The sequence below is a fragment of the Lactuca virosa genome, chromosome 3 (genome assembly GCF_052849685.1).
Source record: "Lactuca virosa cultivar CGN04683 chromosome 3, Lactuca_virosa_CGN04683_v6, whole genome shotgun sequence".
Taxonomy (NCBI): Eukaryota; Viridiplantae; Streptophyta; class Magnoliopsida; order Asterales; family Asteraceae; genus Lactuca; species Lactuca virosa.
Window position 1 is genome coordinate 417283548 of NC_136428.1, and position 21588 is coordinate 417305135.

Below are 21588 nucleotides of genomic sequence, written 5' to 3' on the forward strand. Positions count from 1 at the left end.
CATCCCCGAGTTCCTAAGTAGCTGATCAACCTTCTCGATCACCAATCCCGTCACGCGTGTTCGCTCCTCTGCAAAATGCTCTACTCTGTCAGCGTACTCATCTGACTAGGGTCACCCTTTCCTAGGCTCTTCCTAGGTTATCACACTTCTCCGCCATCAGCTGCTGAAGAACTCCTTATGATGCCAGCCATCTACCTGCTGAATATCGTCATATTCACTTAGTAGCTGACTCTCATCATCAAGAGTTCCACAAAGCACGAAGCAAGCAGCATTCGGGTATGTAAAACCACTCTAGGTTATTACCCACTTGCTCTCGTCATACTCAAAGGATATCACCGAAATCAAGCAACTTTACCCCACGCGGGCATCTGACTACTCTCTCAGTAGACTCCTCAAACGCTCATCTAGGTATCTCTCCTAGATTACTCCTATACTCAAATCCCTCTCTAAAATGATTCCTGTTGGATACTATTACTCAGCACATACTCGAAAGCACATCACATATAACAGCACTCCTAGGCTAAGGCATCACAAATCAGGCCACTCTAGTCCTAAAATATGAAATACCTAGCCTATCTCTTGTTGGGTTTTGGTATAATACAACATCCTATGGTGCACATACAACCCTAAATACCTTGGACCTATGTTTTCACTAATTATACATGCAAATGGTTTCCAAGGTATTGAACCTATAGCTAGCATGCAATTGTCATACAAACTACATAAAATACTAGATAGTGTAACATACCTTTTTGTGTGGCTGGAAGTCTTGATGTATTTGGCCTTAAGAACTTAGCCCCAATAGTGTGGAAGCCTCAAATGAAGTCACAACTCATCAAAGACAAAGGTAGTACTTGAGAGAGAATCTCCATGCACTCTAAAACCTTCATGAACTCCAAGAACATGCACACACACTAAAGGGGTGACTAGGGGTGGCGGTTTTATGTCATAACATATGTATTTATATGTGTTGAATTCTAAGAGTCATGGGTATAACCCAAACCCATATCCATGGATTTTATGATCCATGGTCCATGTGGCCCAAGTCTTTATGTATCCATACATAAACTTGGTCCAACATGGATCATAAGCCCAACACATATAAATATAACTAATTACCATAATTAGTCCCCATAGTTTTAATTAGTCTCTTTTGATCACTAAATTAATTCCAAATTAATTCTTGATCAATACTAATTAAAACATATGACTTCATATTAATATATTAGAACTTATAATATATTAATAAATCATATATAACCTCTTCTCTCAAAAGTCCATCCTAACAAATTGTCCGGATGATATGCAACCCAAATGGACCATGCTACTCTCGGGTCGAATACATACCAATAATAGTTATGGGCTTAGACACCTAATCCAACAGTCTCCCACTTGGATAAGTCTAAAAGTATGATTGCATATGACTCCAAAACCCGACTAGCAATCGTAGCTCCTAAAGCCGCTGTCGAACTCTGAACAAATCAATGACGCGTCCATTAGATAAGGGATCATATATTCCTCCATTCTAGATATCATATGGACTGAGACATGGATTATAATCATTCTCTCTGTCCATTTGTTGTTTCCCGATTTCCGATTTATGACGACTGACTAATTGAACAAATCGAATTAGTCTAGGCCCGGCACAGCACTTACGTTTGTCATCACCAAATCATAGAGGGGCCCACAAATATCGCTTTTATCCCTCCAAGGGTAAAAGGAATGGATAAACTTTGACTCATATGCTTGTTCTACTACTTTTTGAATCATACACAAAGGCACGTTTTATACCATCGAGTTACCAAATGCGTTTACGTGTAATCAATGTATGACCAACTCATAGGCAACAAGTCATATCTCTAGGTTTGAAGAATATAAGATATTATCGTCTCATGATCACTCGTGATAAAATCCATGAAGTGAGTCAAATGAGCGTGGGTTTAATCCAATACTCGAATCCTTATTCCAGGAGTACTCATGAACGTTGTAGTAACTCTTACTATGTCCACTACCTTGGACATCTACAAACCCGATTCATGACAGTCTTGCCTTAATACCTACTTCCAATGTATTATCGACTGTGGACGGTTTGAATAACTTAGTCATTCGGAAAGAATAACCTAGCAATTCTGGAAGTCAAAACATGCAAAGTGAAACACAAGAATAATACTAATCACTCTATGGTCCCAAGCACCTTTGAGAGTAAATAAAACACCTTTTATTTAAAAACCATATTGATTACTCATTATTCATTGTATAATGTTTCAAATAATCAACTTTATACTTGAATTAAAACAATAGTTGTCCCATGCTCCAAGCATGTAAACTATGTTTTCTAAACACTAGTCATGCCATACACCAAGTATGCACACTATGTTTAACTATGATCTTTACTTTGTGAAATAGATCAACTGAACATGATTCCAATGATGCCCATTTCACAATCCCAAATCCTCATTGTAAATGTAAGAATTCCAAATTCCTGCCATTTACCGAAATTTGATAGATTCTAAACTTACATGCATTGATCATATTGTAATGACTTTGCACAAAGTCACAAAGACTTGTCAACAATCATTACAGGGTATTCCAATGGAGATCAATTCCATGGAAACAAAGTCTCACATTCAAATTACATTCCTTTGAACATCCTTCTTGCATTAAGTTTTCTAATCTTACAAAGATTTGAAGAACAACTTCCACCTATGGAAACCTTTCCAGATTCCCATTTTGACTATCACTTCTGAACAAGAGTTACCTCTTTTCCGAATATGTCAATATGGTCCTTCCAAAATTAACAGTTATACTTCCAACAGTCCAATGGCAACCAATCTTTGGTAAACCTCAGATTGTCCTCGACAATTGCTTAATCATTTTAGTCATATCCAATTCTAGACTTTTCCCTTCTTAATGCCCTGAGCAATTGGAAAATTTAGAAAGGATAAATATTACAGCACACGTAATCAATCCTATATCCGAAGCATATGGGGCACGATTCATGATGACTCTTTTGCTACAATATTTTTTATTTGCCATGTTTTCAGAATTTGACTATGAAGAGGGATGTCGTAATCATAATCGAATTTTGAGAACGCAATATATATAGAATTTCCTTGTGTTGAACCATTCCAACATAAAATTCATATATATATCCTTGAATAAAGATGATCAAAATCTCAATCTAAGCTTTTAGAATTGAAATGAAGTATAATTTCCTCTCCCTTAATTATAGTAAAACAACTTTTCCCAATTGAAACCTTTTGTTTTCTATAATTGACACTTAACATAATGGTCATGCTCCCACTTACATGATAATTATTAGCACAACACTTATGCTCCCACTAGCTTTGACATGTACTCAGAAATCAGTTGGACTTCTAGAAATCAATACTTTATTGACTTCCTTAACAAAGTTCAGTTTTCTGATACGAGATGCTTTAATAAGAATTTATCAAATTCATACACCTTTCCTTAGATAGCTCATATGTGTGTCTAAACAATTTTAGAACTATGAAAAAGGGATGCCGTAATCATAGTCTCAATTGTTTAGACCTTTGCCACTTCTCACAAGTCTATGTTAGTGTGCTGGTTAACCACACACGCTCCACTAACGACTTTGAGAATCCAAATAACACAATTTCTATCTACTTAAAATCTACTTAGTGAAAGCGTTTCCTCACCATCATTTTCATGAATCGGAGAGAAACCTTATGACACTTAGATTTTGTGGTGAATGAGTTTCTATCCATGTGAATTTGTCAAAACCATAATCACAAGACAAGGTTAGTGACAAATCCAACCTCATATGGATTGAACTTGTGCAATCTTAACTTCTTGCCAACTGGCAGCACAAGGGCCTGTCATTGCTTCCAAGTTGTTATGCAACCAATTGAGAACTCTCAGAACTCCTATGCAAAGCCAACTTTAACTGGAATAGGCACAAAAATGTCAACACGATAGGTTATAAACCTCAAGTCGTGTGCTAGTGAAGAACTTCAGGTTTTTATTCTGGATTAGTTCTTGGAACTTTCAAGAGCTTTAAGACTCCCACTGTCCTCTTGACATATAAGACTCTCTTGACAAGAACCATTTCTTATCAAGGGTCAGTGCAGATTCTTATCAAGACTAACACTTCACATAATTGGCCTTAGTTGGTCTCTGTTTAACCCAAAACATCACAACTTACCAATTTCAAATGTACAAGAGTAGAGACACATTTTACTCTTACACTTAACAAGTGTTACAAACCTTCCTTAAGATATGTCACTCGAGTTATAATCTTGGAGTATCACTCTAAGACTTGTTATGGAACGAAGTATGATTCATCTTTTTTATTTTAACCATTTAAACAATCCACGATTTCTCTTCTTAGCCAAACAAATGCACTAAGATGTCATTAGAGAAACAATTGTGATATGGTTTCATAATCACTAAGATAATCATAAAACAAGATACTCAAGTACTCTCCCATCCTTTCAGATTGAGAAACTTTTATCTTTTTGCCTTATTTGATTCTTCTCATTCGTTCTGCCATACATTGAAACTTTTGCAATGTTTTAGAATTATACTTAACCTTGCAAGTATAATCATATTTACTAAACCTTAGTAATCATGACGAATAGTCTTATCGATCTTTGTGGTGGACTTGACTGATGCACAAGAATGTGTACTCGATCCCTTAGTCCTTCACTTGACTCACATATACATGTAAACAAGGAATTAGTCTTAATTTTCCAAAGATGAAAATTCTCATTCATCATACAACTTGCATGATTCTAAGTTTCTACCCAACTGAAACTTGGGTGATGAGAATCTTTCCTTATTTGGTAAATTATGACACTACCACAGTCGAAAGAATCAAATCCATTTTCCAATATTGCTATCAATGGAAACATATAAACAACAAATTCTCACAAATGCCACTGTAAGGATATTTTAAAATAAAATAAAACCTTTTCTTTTATTTTAGAACTTTGCGGAAAACCTTATCCTTACAATGCAAATGCATGTGAAAAACTATGTTGTTATGTATTCCTAAGCAATCTATCACAACTCTTTAAGTAACAACTCAAAATTCTTCCTTTAAGCTTCCTCTTCACTTTGATTTTTAAAACATCAAAATGTGATCTAGTCACATCATGTAATAAGAATCTCCAAATAGGAACTTAATAGAGTTAGATAATGGATTTTACCTGAAGTAGAGTCAAAACTTTTGACTTTACCGTCCTTACAGATTATCAGGTAAATTTGGCCAGCTTCGCAACCAATGCCCCTTCCTTTGGCAATAGAAGGTTTGGGAAGTCGATCTTCTAATAAAATTTGCTTTTACGAGTGCTCAAAATCATTGCTGACTCAGCAGTACCAAGCAAATAGGTAAGATCATTAAGGGTCAAGTCATGGTCTGTCACATAGTACTCCCAAAGGAACTCACTATGTGACTTAGAAAGTGATTGAAGATCCAACTTTCTCAAGACTTTGACACCCAACTCTCCCAGCTTGTCAATATGTGACTTCATCTCCAAGATGTGAGCACACATAGACTTTGCCTGCCAATAGGGCCTGAGTGACCTTGAACTTGTGGGTTAAGAAGAATAATTGGAGGGGGTGGAGGAAGTGAAATTCCAAGAGATTTGGGAAGATCATAGATGTCTAAACTAGACATCTACAATGGGAGATCTTCAAGTTAGATGATTTTTTAAGTCCTTAATATAACACCCAATATGAAATATTAAGGCTAGGATCCAACACAATATTTTACAACTTGGAAGAGGGATGCCGTAATCCAAGCTATAAAATATTTGAAGGTAGGCGAATGACGATTCACCAATTTCAACCATGAACAACGAAATAATTTATTAGGTTTTAATTGGTTTTGAAACTCCTAGATCTTTTGAGTTTCATTGAACTTTTTAATGGCATGTTTCAATCTCGATTGTGCCCTATCAAATTTTGTGACTGGGATGCCGAGGATCACAAAACAAGGTGTGAATAACCATGCAAATTCACTTGGTACCCTTAATATTATCACCTAATCGATGTGCCGGTTAACCACACACGCTCCACCGATCTATAATAAACATTAAGTTACCCTTCGCCACTCTTACTAGTCCATGTTAGTGTGTCGGTTAACCACACACACTCCACTAACGACTTGGTAAGGTACAAAGTGTAAATTTCATGGGTTAGCACCAAATTCACATTTTTCCTAAGTAACTAAGATTGGGAATTTATAAGTGTTTACTTACTTAGTATTCATCATTAATACTTTTAATGAAGGGAGAATTATAGTCCTGTCAAACCCGTTCGGCTAACGACCCTCCACCAGTCAAGGAAGCGGTGGGTGAGAATGGACACCCATTAAACTGCCATTTTATAGGCAGTAACCTTATACCCCCCTTATAGACCGGCTTCGTGAATGAGGCCTACTAACGGCAAGACTGACTTTTACTCTTATACATATATATAAATATTAAACCTATAATATTATAATAGTATAAGGGTTGAATTTTAAACTATTAAAATTCTAAGGGTTTAACTTGGAACTAAAGTATTCGTGGGGGGAAACTTTACAAATTCTAAAACTTGAGGGCAAGTTTTGAACAATTTAAAAACCTTTTCAATTCCATAACTTATGAATTTAAAGTAGTTTTAATGAAAACTCTTCAAGTTCCATAACTTAAGAACAAGTTATGGAAGACTTTAAAATCATTCAAGAAAATAAGACTCTTCATTTTTCCTTACTTATGGAAATCTTATGAGTTTTAAAGAATCATAAATGTGACTTTTCATATAACTTGAGGACAAGTTACAAAAACACATTTCATGAGAAACTTTAAGATTAATATGGATTGAAAACAAATTATCACATAACTTTTCTATTAATCTAAACTAACTCATAAGAACAAGATAATTCAAGTCAAACAATTTTCATGAAATTAGACTAACCATTAAACTAATACAAAACATGAATCTATTGACAATTATCTTTGAAATTGGTTTAGCATGAACATTACCACATCAAAAACAAGTTTACAAGACCAAAAACAGCTTAGGCTAATTTTCTAGTCCAATTCCAGCCTTAAAAGTCGAAAATATGCTGTCAGGGGGTCCAACTCGTCGAGTGCATGAACCAACTCGACTAGTTGGATGAATTTCTTCATGGACTCGGCGAGTCCATCAGTGGAATCGGCGAGTCCATCAGTGGACTCGGCGAGTCCAACACTCAGACAGCCAAAATTTTCGGTTTTTTCAGCCATTTCAGCAAGTATAACATGAAAACAAGCCTTGGCTCTGATACCACTGTTGGGTTTTGGTATAATACAACATCCTATGGTGCACATACAACCCTAAATACCTTGGACCTATGTTTTCACTAATTATACATGCAAATGGTTTCCAAGGTATTGAACCTATAGCTAGCATGCAATTGTCATACAAACTACATAAAATACAAGATAGTGTAACATACCTTTTTGTGTGGCTGGAAGTCATGATGTATTTGGCCTTAAGAACATAGCCCCAATAGTGTGGAAGCCTCAAATGAAGTCACAACACATCAAGGACAAAGGTAGGACTTGAGAGAGAATCTCCATGCACTCTAAAACCTTCATGAACTCCAAGAACATGCACACACACTAAAGGGGTGACTAGGGGTGGCGGTTTTAGGTCATAACAAATGTATTTACATGTGTTGAATTCTAAGAGTCATGGGTATAACCCAAACCCATATCCATGGATTTTATGATCCATGGTTCATGTGGCCCAACTCGTTATGTATCCATACATAAACTTGGTCCAACATGGATCATAAGCCCAACACATATAAATATAACTAATTACCATAATTACTCCCCATAGTTTTAATTAGTCTCTTTTGATCACTAAATTAATTCCAAATTAATTCTTGATCAATACTAATTAAAACATATGACTTCATATTAATATATTAGAACTTATAATATACTAATAAATCATATATAACCTCTTCTCTCAAAAGTCCATCCTAACAAATTGTCCGGATGATATGCAACCCAAATGGACCATGCTACTCTCGGGTCGAATACATACCAATAATAGTTATGGGATTAGACACCTAATCCAACATCTCTAGCATGCATAATATCTCATAATACAAAAGTAAGGGTATTTTGGGAAATCACCGTTCGGGCGCTGGCTGATTGTACACACTGCTCCAACTCGTTTTCTCTTAAACTCTTTCTCATTCTATAAAAATTATCTCTTTCGAAAATTCTTCTCAAATCCTCATTTTAAGTCTGAACGTACCCGAAGGTGCATCCAAATCCCTCAAACCAAGGCTCTGATACCAACTTGTAATGACGTAAATTTTCAAACAACTTTTTCATTTTTAAAACACATCAAACTCATATATTATATATTAGAAAAATCATAAGTGTCTCAAGTCAACATAAACCCATGACAAAAGTCAAATCCCAAAATCCTCAATAAAATCTTGAACAGATGTGTACAATCATGTCGGTGCCTTCCCGCGATCCTCTGAGGTACCTGAAACACATATCACATAACACGGTAAGCACGAAGCTTAGTGAGTTCCCCAAAATACCACACACAACACATAAGCCACTCGAGGCTATAACTCGGTATGACACTCCGGTCAATGTGTCTCAGTGGGACCCTCTAGTCCTGTATCTCGTTGGACCCTCTGGTCCGGTCTAAATCATTGGACCCTCCAGTCCGTTCTGTATAACACATAGCATAGATATATCACAATGTACATAAACTCAAACATACACATAACACATAAGACCCTCCGGTCTGCACGTAGTTACCACTCTAGGTAATGTATAGTGAGAAGACTCACCTTGTATGATGTCTAGTAGACTCTCACGCTTGATATCCCCGATCTAGCCTTCGCCTATCAAAATTATAATAACTCTAATCAATACTCTCTTATAGCCTCATATCAAAAGAATGGGTAGAAGACCATTCTACCCCTCCATGGCCTACCATGAATCAGTTTGACCAAACCCTGAGGTCAACTCAAGTCAACTCCAGTCAACGGTCCAACTTGACCAGACTCGTCCAGTGCCCTCGGGTGACTCGGCGAATCCATGCGTGTCCTATGAATCCTCCTAAGGCCTCACTCGACTCGTTGAGTTAAAGTTTCACTCGACGGGTTACCACTAATCACGAATCGCGGGCAACCCGATCCGACTCGTCGAGTCCTCTCATGGACTCGACGAGTTTCCTCCATGGCATTACTCATGCGACCTTCTGAGGTCAGATCTGCTTCTCTAACTTATAGATCTGGCCTTCTAACACTCAAAAATAACGTTAAGGTCCGAACTTGGAGCTCATGCATGGTGTATTTTGCTCAATACACCATTATGACCCCATTGAAGCTTCAAGCTTCAAGGTTCCAAAGTTACTCACTCAATGCTACCTACTTTCTGGTTCTCTGGGCCTCATAAGGTCCAGATCGACAAAATAACTCGAGAAAGGGTTTGTATGCACCCAAACCCCATGCAAATGGTGTTACAAGCCTTAACTCAATAATCAAAGTAAATCTATTCAAACACCAGGGAGACAAGGGCTTCTACCAGATCTGAAGCTTGAATGAAGATGAAGCTGATCTACCAACTCTCCTCTGAGGTCCTTGCAGCACTCTTGACCCCCTTCTTTAAGGAATTGCCCTCCAATTAGCCTCTTTCCTATCTAGCTCACAAATAACTCTAGGGTTTATCTCAAGGGGCAAAGACACTGGTGGGGAAGGGCCAAGGAGGCTATAAGTGCCTTTAAATAGGCCCAAGCCCGAAACAATTAGGGTTTCTGCCAACAGCGCTGACTCGGCGAGTCAGCTCACTGACTCGTCGAGTCCATCCACTTTCCACGTCAACAAGTCGCGATCCTACTCGACGAGTTAAGGCGCCAACTCGTCGAGTCACTCCTCATAACTTAGGACATAATACTCATTTTATCATTCCTGAAAATCCAGATGTTACAATGTGCCATGTCGAATTCCTATACATTTCGGATCACCAAGAGTCTAGTCTATCAAATATTACTCCCAAATTAAATAGTTCATATGATCTGATCATAATAAAATGTAGTTGCGCACCTACACCTAGTTGTGATAGGATATACACACATATAAACTTTAGTTGGAATATTTGATCTAAATCCTTGAGATTAAAAACAATCCGGGTATTAAGGTGTATTCTCATCATGGGTCTGAGTCTTTATATATGACTCTATATTCTTATTTATTGTATTCAAGCTTTAATTATTGTTTGTTACTTCAGGTCTATCTGATAAGGCTCCGGCCAGTCAGGACAGTCGAAAGGGCAGATCATTTTACCATATAGTCGTTCTGGAATCCAACAACCCAAATCGATATGTCTATCCTGTCACCGCTCCCGCAAGTATTCCTTCAGTAGAATAATTAATAATACTTTTTATTGTAGGCTAAGGGATATACCAAAACCTAATAGAGTAAGCCCTAAACTATAGACGTGCTTTCCTACGAAAGTACTAGTTCACTATAGTTAATAGCTCTGATACCAATATGTCACACCCCGTCCGTCGGCGGAAACACCGGGTGGTGTAATGTCATTCTTCGTATCACAGTTATATAACATACATTGAACAGTACTAAAGAAAATACATACCTTTATTGATAATTGAAAGTTACATAACTGTTTTTCTAGAACCTATTACATAATATCCCACTATTGTATACTTCTTAACGAACAGAAAGGTAATAGTAAAACTTCTATTCTTCGAATACATACCAGCTTTTCAATTTCCTGAAAACACATGCATTTAAAAATACGTCAACATAAAGTTGGTGAGTCCACAGGTTTTGACTCCATAAAAAAATAATACATTTTCCATGTTCAAAAGTATAGTTTTGAAAGTATCATTTTGACTCTCCAACATTTAGTACGTATATTAGGTATAATAGTTTACTTATCAATTAAGTGTTATACCTAAAAATTCCTTGAACCTAAGGTATAAGTAGGGGGAAACTTATACTTAACATTAATACTTGTATACGACAAAGTATAATGTTTCTAACAATTTGCTACCATGAGCCTGTAACCGCTGCTATGACATAATAACTCTGATAAAACCCACTCATGATTTCCATGAGGACAACCCACTCATGATTTCCATGAGGACAACACCGTACGCTTCATCGACGCCAGAACAATAACAAGTAAAAGGATAGATCGTCACTTGCTTATGGTTAACTGTAGCTAACAATCACAAGTAGGGTGGTCAACCCGTATACTAATTATACACGACTTCCTCGCTCACACGATATTAACGGTTACAGTTCAGAGGATTTCCGCTAAGATCCCTAATCTTAGTTGATGAATATAATTACTCATTTAGACTTCGATGGCTTCCTATAGCTCTAACAACAAAAGCATTTTCATGTCTAAAACCCTAAGTTACTAGACTGCTTTTAAACATTACTCCTAACTTCATAACATTTAGGCAGTATAACAGCTATAACTTGAAGTAAAGCCAGGTTTTATTTGACATAAAACCAATAACAACAACAACATATAACATACCAAGTTTTATCTTGTCATAAAACTAACAATAACAACATATAGCATACCAAGTCTTATCTTGACATAAAACCAATAATAGCAACATACTTTATAAATTAACATATAGAACTTCCGAATATAACTTCGGAACTATATCGCACACAACATATATATAGAATCCTAAGTATAACTCAATATCTACATTAGTATAATAACATGCTAACAAGTTGATAATAGTTGTATATATTCAAAATATTATATTTAGAACAACTATATCCCGGTTAATATAATTATTTACGTTGATACTACTATACCATCATATAGACATAATAGTAACGTATATACAATATTTAGCATGCGTTTTCCACTGAAAATATTAGAAAGTGGGGCCTTGAAACTCACCCTAGTAGCGAGATTTTATGTAATCTAAGTAGAAACGGTCAGCGGTACGAGGTCGTCGGGGCTCGGGATGCAAGAGGGCTTCAGCAAATGAGAATGGCTGAAGTCATACCTGCTATTTATAGGAAGATTTTTGACCTCTCACGTCGTGAGCCATATAGTCTCACGTCGTGAGCCATGGCTGGTCACCCCGTAGACTTGCCATTTGCGTCCCTAGCTTCGGAAGGTGGCCATGTGACTCCTCACGTCGTGAGATATCGTTGCTCACGTCGTGAGCTTAGAACTTATTCCTTTGTAGCCTAGTCACGCACCTTCTAGGTTCGAAATGTGGTAAAATGACTCCTCACATCCTGAGTTTCTATGCTCATGTCGTGAGCTCAGTCGGATTAGGGTTTCTGACAGTTGTATCTTCGGAAGGTTGTAACATTGACATACGAACTCCATTTTTGACAGTCTTTATATGCACGCGTAGGTAATTACGAGTACAACAACTCTCTTTTAGACTCCAATAGCTAATTCTAATTCTAATTTATATTCCTCTAATTATAGAGATTTATAGTGTTCGGTTTATCATAACTTCTTCATGCCACGTCAGATTCAGACGTTATCTATATTTTTGGAATCGTATGGACGTATAATTTGAGTTGTATCATAAAGAAAGTTCATATTTGTATTAGAATTTATCATGAACTACTTAGCACGTTTATCACATTATTACTTTAACAAAATCACATTACATGATTAGCATAATCACATGTGATTCTCTATTGACCTATTTTGACTGGTGTTACATTGTAGCTGGACCAGCTCATAAACTGTCTGATGTCTCTCCTCAGCATCTCGTGATACCGAGCCTTCTTCATCTCCTCGTCCGCCACATACTGTGGAACGAGAAGGTCCCTCTCCCTGAACTTAGCGGTGATCTCTGCCACCGTCTCAGTAGTCTGCTAGAGAACCTGGAACTCTCGCGCTAACTGTTGCACTTCAATCACTGGCGCGAATTCGGCCCTGAACCTGGAGGAGAATTCACTCCATGTCATCGCATCAATAACGCCATCATCTCCAATATCATGTCCAACCTCCTCCCTCCAATCACGTGCTCTGTCCTTCATAAGACAGGAGGTGAGTAAGACCTTGTCCCCCTCGGGACACCAACTAGTACGAAAAGCGTTGGCGACATCTACCAACCACCGACTTCTAGCAATGGGGTCCCTAGGCCCATGATAGTCTGGAGCTCCACAAGCTCTTAACTCCTGGAATGTCAACATGCGTGCCCCCATCATGGCCGCCATCTCGGTGCGAAAAGCACCTAACCTCTCATCAACAATCTCTAAGATACCCTCCATTACCGTACCAAAGATCACAGGAGTCTGGTCAATGATAATACGCGTAACCTCAGCTGAAATGAAGTCTATCATCTGATCATCAAGCTGCTTGACTCCCGAGCCCGAGGCTGATCCCTCGATTGTGCCAGAACTGCCAACTGGTCTAGTGCGTAGCGTCACCATACTGCAACATATCATAACTGTTTGGTTTTTGTATACTACAACATCCTATGGTGCACATACAACCCTAAATGCTTTGGATCTATGTTTTCTCTAATTATACATGCAATATTGTTTCCAAAGAATAAAGCCTACAACTAGCATACAGTTGACATAAACAACATAAAAGTGAGTTATAGAATTACCTCTTTGTTGTAGCTTGTAGTTTTGGCCTTTAAGAACTTAGCACCCCAAGTGTGATGCCTCAAACGGTTCACAACACAATATGAACAATTAGATGACTTGAGAGAGATTATTAGGCACACAAATCGGTTATGAACTCCAAGAACTTTTTCTTGTAACCGATTTTAGCCATGGGGTTATGTATATATATGTAGGAATCTAAGAGTCACGGTTAAACCCTAATCCATACACTTTGGGTTGATCCATATTTCATGTGGGCTAACTCTTCATGGAAACTTACATAAACTTAGCCGATTATGGATCATTAGCCCAAACAATATATATATATATATATATATATATATATATATATATATATATATCATTGATTTACATAATCAGTCCCCGTTAATTTAATTAGTCTCTTTTGATCACTAAATTAATCCTAAATTAATTATTGATCAATACTAATTAAATAATATGATTTCATATTAATATATTAGAACTTATAATATATTAATAAATCATAAATAACCTCTTACTCAAATATCCATCCACAATTTGTCGTAGTGATATGCAACCCGAATGGACCATGCTACTCTTGGGTCAAGTACATACCAATTATAGATATGGGCATAGACACCTAATCCAACAGTCTCCCACTTGGATAAGTCTAATAACTATTATTGCAAGTACGATTCCAAAATCCCGACTAGCAATAGTAGCTCTTAAAAGCCGTTGTTGAACTCTGACCTAGTCAATGACGCGTCCATTAGATAAGGGATCATATATTCTGTAACAACGTGAATTTTCAAAACAATTTTTCATTTTTAAATCATACTTTCAATCACACGAAAATCACAAAACATAATGTATCCATTGTGTCATAACAAAACATGTCCCAGAATCTCAATAACATAAACTCCATAAGTGTGTACGGATCATGCCGACGCCTTCCCGCGATCCTCGCTAGTACCTGAAACACATAACATAACAACTGTAAGCATCAATGCTTACTGAGTTCCCCAAGATACCACATACAAGACATACGCCTTTCCATGCCATAACTCTGTAGGATCTTCCGATCCATGTGTCTCAGGGGACTTCCGTCCTGAATCCCGGTAGACCTTCCGGTCCTACCCATATCGACCTTCCGGTGCGTAATCTCTTAACCATCCGGTCCATGTCATCTTGACCTTCCAGTCCATATCATCTTGACCTTCCGGTCCATACCATACATAACATACATAGCACATACATATCCCATAACCGCACATAGAACATACATTTCATAGCATACAAGACCTTTCGGTCACACATAGGTACCCTTCCAGGTACAGTATAGTGACAATACTCACCTCAATGAAGTCGGATAGACTCTCGTGCTCAACGTCCCGACCTAGCCTCCTCCTATTATTCAAATAACATTCCCGATAAATATTCTCTCATAGCCTCATCTCTACAGATTGGGTAGAAGGCCATTCTACCCCTCTCTGAACTCTCTTGAATCAGTCTTGACCAGAACCCTAAAGTCAATGAAAGTCAACGAAAGTCAACGGTCAAACTTTGACCCGACTCGTCGAGTGCACAAGGGCGACTCGGCGAGTCCATGCGGGTTCTCTGAATCCTTCTAGCCTCTCTTGGCTCGTCGAGTCATCGTCCCACTCGACGGGTTACACCTGTCACGAATCGCGGGGTAACCCCGACTCGACTCGTCGAGTCCTATTATGGACTCGGCGAGTTGCATCCATGACAACACTGAAATGACCTTCTGAGGTCAGATATACTTCTCTAACCTATAGATCTAGCCTTCCCAACCACTATAATCACGTAAAGGTCCGACCTTTACACTCATGCAATGTCCAATAAGCTCCTTTGGGTGAAATAACCTCTATAATGGTGGGTCATATCTCTAATGGAGTAGCAAAAAGCAAGGTAGATAGGAGTCTCTGGACTTCTTAAGGTCCAAATCTAAGAAGAACTCCACCTTGGTACCTCACATACTTCGAATCCAAGCCAAAGAAGGCATAAGAAAACCCTAGATTCAAGTATATCACCAAATACACGAGATTAAGTACATATTAGTACCTCTAGCAGCCTCTTCTGATCAAATGGGTGATAGATCTGAGCTCCTCAATCTTCCTTGTTTGTCCTCCTTCCTTCTTTGTTGCAAAATCACACTTAGAATGATGAATTAGCCCTCCTCTTGCACTACAAGCTTTCTCTCTGCTCTCTAGGGTTTCTCAGGGGTGCATTGGCCGTAAATGGAGGCTATAAAGGCCTTTAAATAGGGCACAAACCCCGAGAATTAGGGTTTCACTTTACAGCGCGGACTCGCCGAGTCCAAGCATTGACTCGTCGAGTCCTTCATTAAATCAAACAAGAAATGCGCGCTCCTACTTGGCGATTCTGAGCGTCTACTCGCTAAGTCCCTCCATAAAACTCAAGATAATTGAACTTATAGCATACCTGGAAATCCGGATGTTACAATTCTCCCCCACTTAAATTAAATTTCGCCCTCGAAATCGCTCCTCAACCACATAGATAGAAACCAAACACTCGAAAAGCACCACTGAGAGGTCCTCACACCAAAACGATATCTTTCTTCATGAATGCCTGGATCCGACCAGGAACTCCAAATTTGGAACAAAACCGGCCCCTCTGTCGCTAAAATACCCCTTTCTGACCTTCCCAGAATCGGGAAACTCTAGTGGCCTGGCCTGCCACCAAACCCTCCACTCACGCTATCATCATGATATTCGCTCTTCGAACATCAAACCCTGATAACTCACTGCTCCTCTGATTCTCACAAAACAAAATCTGACAATCAGCTAACGATCGCTCATACCAACGTACCAAACCAGTTCGAATCACGCCCCAAGGAACGAAAGGGTTTACATCCCACCAGGGCTCATCCACTGAACTACTAACATAATCCATCCGAACAATAAACTTTCAACATCCTGTTCTCTGACATAAGAGAATCACGCTCGCTCAGAAGTCCTCAGACATCTAAAATCATAAGCCTCGGCTTCATCCCTCGTTTCCCTTTTTAACACTGAGTACCAGATCTGATCTCGACCCAACAGTTGAACCTCCAGGGTCATTCGTTGCATTATCCCAACCATCTCCATGGTTTCCTTCTTACTACAACCACATCGGCCCAAGGTGACACACGAATAACAAAGTTCGCTTAACCCTAAGCGAATGCCACCTCCCCAACTGGATATCGACTCAACCCCGACCTCTGTCATCTGTTACTCATCGATCCATGCAACTTACGGTACCTCCGGTACCCGAATACTGACCCACACAGGTCTAAGATATCAGATGACAAACAATAGTCCTCAACATGGAACCCACCTCTGAGTCCAGAATCTCATTTCACCTATTCAACACACCACCAGAGCCAAACTCAACTTGAGGGTTTGGTCCGACCCAGAGTTGGAACCACTCGTCTCAACGAAGCACTCAACTCAGAACTTATTTTCCGCAACTCATGCGTACCTCACTTATCCCATTCTTTCGGATTGCAATGACCATACCTTACTCAGAACATAATGATCCCCTAACATTGAGGAGACCCTGTTCTCGCCCCTGGTCCGACCACCAGGTTTCCAAAAACTCACCAATCAGGGCCACCCCATGCCTAAAACTCTATGCGCCATGCTCTAATCAAAGAGTACTTTACCATAGCAACTTCTCGGTAACTAGTGTCTACTACGTCTTCCCGTAGCACCACCTCGACCTCTTACTGACCGGTGAGTACTACGGCTTCCCGCAGTATCACCATAACCTCTAACTGACTGGTGAGTACTACGGCTTCCCGCAATATCACCACAACCTCTAACTGACTAGTGAGTACTACAGCTTCCCGCAGTATCACCACAACCTTTCACTAGTGAATACTACGACTTCCCATAGCATCACAACAACCTCTGACCAGTGAGTACTACGGCTTCCCGTAGCATCACAACAACCTCTGACTAGTGAGTACTATGGCTTCCCGTAGCATCACAACAACCTCTGACTAGTGAGTACTACGGCTTCAGCAGCATCACAACAACCTCTGACTAGTGAGTACTACGGCTTCCATAGCATCACAACAACCTCTGACTAGTGAGTACTACGGCTTCCCGTAGCATCACAGCAACCTCTGACTAGTGAGTACTACGGCTTCCCGTAGCATCACAACAACCTCTGACTAGTGAGTACTACGGCTTCCCGTAGCATCACAACAACCTCTGACTAGTGATTACTACGGCTTCCCGTAGCATCACAACAACCTCTGACTAGTGAGTACTACGGCTTCCCGCAGCATCACAACAACCTCTGACTAGTGAGTACTACGGCTTCCCGCAGCATCACAACAACCTCTGACTAGTGAGTACTACGGCTTCCCGTAGCATCACAACAACCTCTGACTAGTGAGTACTACGGCTTCCCGTAGCATCACAACAACCTCTGACTAGTGAGTACTACGGCTTCCCGTAGCATCACAACAACCTCTGACTAGTGAGTACTACGGCTTCCCGCAGCATCACAACAACCTCTGAGTAGTGAGTACTACGGCTTCCCGTAGCATCACAACAACCTCTGACTAGTGAGTACTACGGCTTCCCGTAGCATCACAACAACCTCTGACTAGTGAGTACTACGACTTCCCGTAGCATCACAACAACCTCTAACTTATGAGTTCGCACTGCCGATCTCTCCATATCTAGATCTCTAACCGTTCTCGATTGAATCTCTAATCCCTTCAATAAAATACCCGGTTCTCCCCCACTTAGGGTTCGAACCAAACCCAATCGGCGCACCAGCAATCTATCCCACAGACTGTTTCCACCATTAACATCGCACCGCTTCCTGGAAGGTGCTACACAACGCTCGATGATCTCCTGACAGAGATCGATCAACTCCAATGCCCCGAAATTCAGATGAAATCCTCAGAACTTCCTACCATGACTGCCTTTAATCATTTAGAATCTCACACCATTCCATCAACGGATCTCCTCAACTGTTCGGTTTTAACCCTGACTCTTAGTCTGGAAGTAATGATCTACCGTACTCCTTATCATCGACTACTCAACCAACGTTCCATCACGTCACTTATCATAAAAGCAGAACCCATATTTCCACTCTTAATACCTATCAAAGACAATAAGGACCACCGCCCTGATATACTCTTCTTGATTGTCCGACGCTGCAGCTAACACATGCCCTACTATACTCAAAACCGAAATCTCATCACCTCTTACGTCTCCCACAGGAAACGGAAATAGCACCACTCGTGTCACAGAAAGTGACCTCTCCACTATCAGCCGGTCGCCCAGCCCAGACTGTATTCTCCCATAATGCACCATCCCTACTCATTCCTGAGTCTTGCGACTCCAACTGGCATATCACTCACAATCCCTCGGAGCTCACTCGATTTCCTTTTTCAAGGGATGCTCCACTAAAACTTGTTCATCAAGGCCTTCTAGCCCCATACTCATCCACCACTGATCTCAGTCTAGACAATCCCCACGGAATAACCTGTAAAAGCCCGAAATACTAACCGCCACATGTCATGGTACTCAAACCGCGTGGCCACCTCTCGATCTGCTATGAATCATGGTACCTGCACCATGTTATCTCCTCTTAATCTTCTACGAATCATGGTACTCGAACCATGTTCCCTCTTCTCATTCCACCTCACATCATGGTACTCAAACCATGGCATCACCTCTCGACCTGCTACAACTCATGGTACTCGAACCATGACGCCATTTCTCAATCCGTTACTTATCATGGTACTCGAACCATGACATCACTTCTCAATCCGCTACTTATCATGGTACTCGAACCATGTCATCACTTCCCAATCCGCTACTTATCATGGTACTCGAACCATGTCATCACTTCTCAATCCGCTACTTATCATGGTAATCGAACCATGCCATCACTTCCCAATCCGCTACTTATCATGGTACTCGAACCATGTCATCATTTCTCAATCTGCTTCTTATCATGGTACTCGAACCATGTCATCACTTCTCAATCCGCTACTTATCATGGTACTCGAACCATGTCATCACTTCTCAATCCGCTACTTATCATGGTACTCGAACCATGTCATCACTTCTCAATCCGCTACTTATCATGGTACTCGAACCATGTCATCTCGTCATGAATCATACGGCGAATCTCATCATCGCTAACACCGCTGCTCTCCGGCGTGTGTGGTGTACCAACCATGATGTCTCTGAAACACAACACAAAGATACCAGAGACTCGATCGAGTATCCTCGCACTCGATCACCCAACCCTACTTGTTCCTTGGTAGCCTAAGGATTTTTACTTGGACTGCTCACTGATCCAGTGTTTTTGGTAGTACGGGCCCAATACTACCTTCCACACCGCATCAGCATTCATTCCAAGTCCTCCTCCTAGGATCCCAGATCACAAGTACTCTACATCTCGCTAAGCATAGGCTACCCTTCGGTAGACTTCTCATAAGCTCCTCACTGCTACCTACTCCCTCTCGAAGCATCTCAAAGCAGCAGTAATCTCCTAGGCTAAGGCATCACAAATCAGGCCACTCTAGTCCTAATATGAATACCTAGCCTACTCTAGCATGCATAACATATCATATCATATCTCGTAACACATCATGTAAGGGTATTTTGGGAAATCACCGTTCGGGCGCTGGCTGATCGTACACACTGCTTCCTTCTGCCTTTCTCAAAATCTTTTACTTTCTTAGAAAAATTGTTTATCTTATGAAAAACTTTCTCAAATCCTCAGTTTGAGTTCAGATTCATCCGAAGATGCACCGGAATCCCTCAAACCAAGGCTCTGATACCAACTTGTAACAACGTAAATTTTCAAAAGAAATTTTCATTTTTAAATCATACTTTCAATCACACGAAAATCACAAAACGTAATGTATCCATTGTGTCATAACAAAACATGTCCCAGAATCTCAATAACATAAACTACATAAGTGTGTACGGATCATGGTGGCGCCTTCCCGCGATCCTCGCTAGTACCTGAAACACATAACATAACAGCTGTAAGCATAAATTCTTAGTGAGTTCCCCAAGATACCACATACAACACATACGCCTTTCCAGGCCATAACTCTGTAGGATCTTCCGATCCATGTGTCTCAGGGGACTTCCGTCCCGAATCTCGGTAGACCTTCCGGTCCTACCCGTATCGACCTTCCGGTCCGTAATCTCTTGACCTTCCGGTCCATGTCATCTTGACCTTCTGGTCCATATCATCTTGACCTTCCGGTCCATACCATACATAGCATACATAGCACATGTATATCCCATAACCGCACATAGCACATACATCTCATAGCATACATGACCTTCCGGTCACACATAGGTACCCTTCCAGGTACAGTATAGTGAGAAGACTCACCTCAATGAAGTCGGATAAACTCTCGTGCTCAACGTCCCGACCTAGCCTCCTCCTATTATTCAAATAACATTCTCGATAAATATTCTCTCATAGCCTCATCTCTATAGATTGGGTAGAAGGCCATTTTACCCCTCTCTGAACTCTCTTGAATCAGTCTTGACCAGAACCCTAAAGTCAATGAAAGTCAACGAAAGTCAATGGTCAAACTTTGACCCGACTCGGCGAGTCCATGCGGGTTCTCTAAATCCTTCTAGCCTCTCTTGGCTCATCGAGTCATCGTCCCACTCGACGGGTTACACCTATCACGAATCGCGGGGCAACCCAGACTCGACTCGTCGAGTCCCAATATGGACTCGGCGAGTTGCATCCATGGCAACACTGAAATGACCTTCTGAGATCAGATCTACTTCTCTAACCTATAGATCTGGCCTTCCCAACCACTATAATCACGTAAAGGTCCGACCTTTACACTCATGCAATGTCCAATAAGCTCCTTTGGGTGAAATAACCTCTAGAATGGCAACCTAGGGTCATATCTCTAATAGAGTAGCAAAAAGCAAGGTAGATAG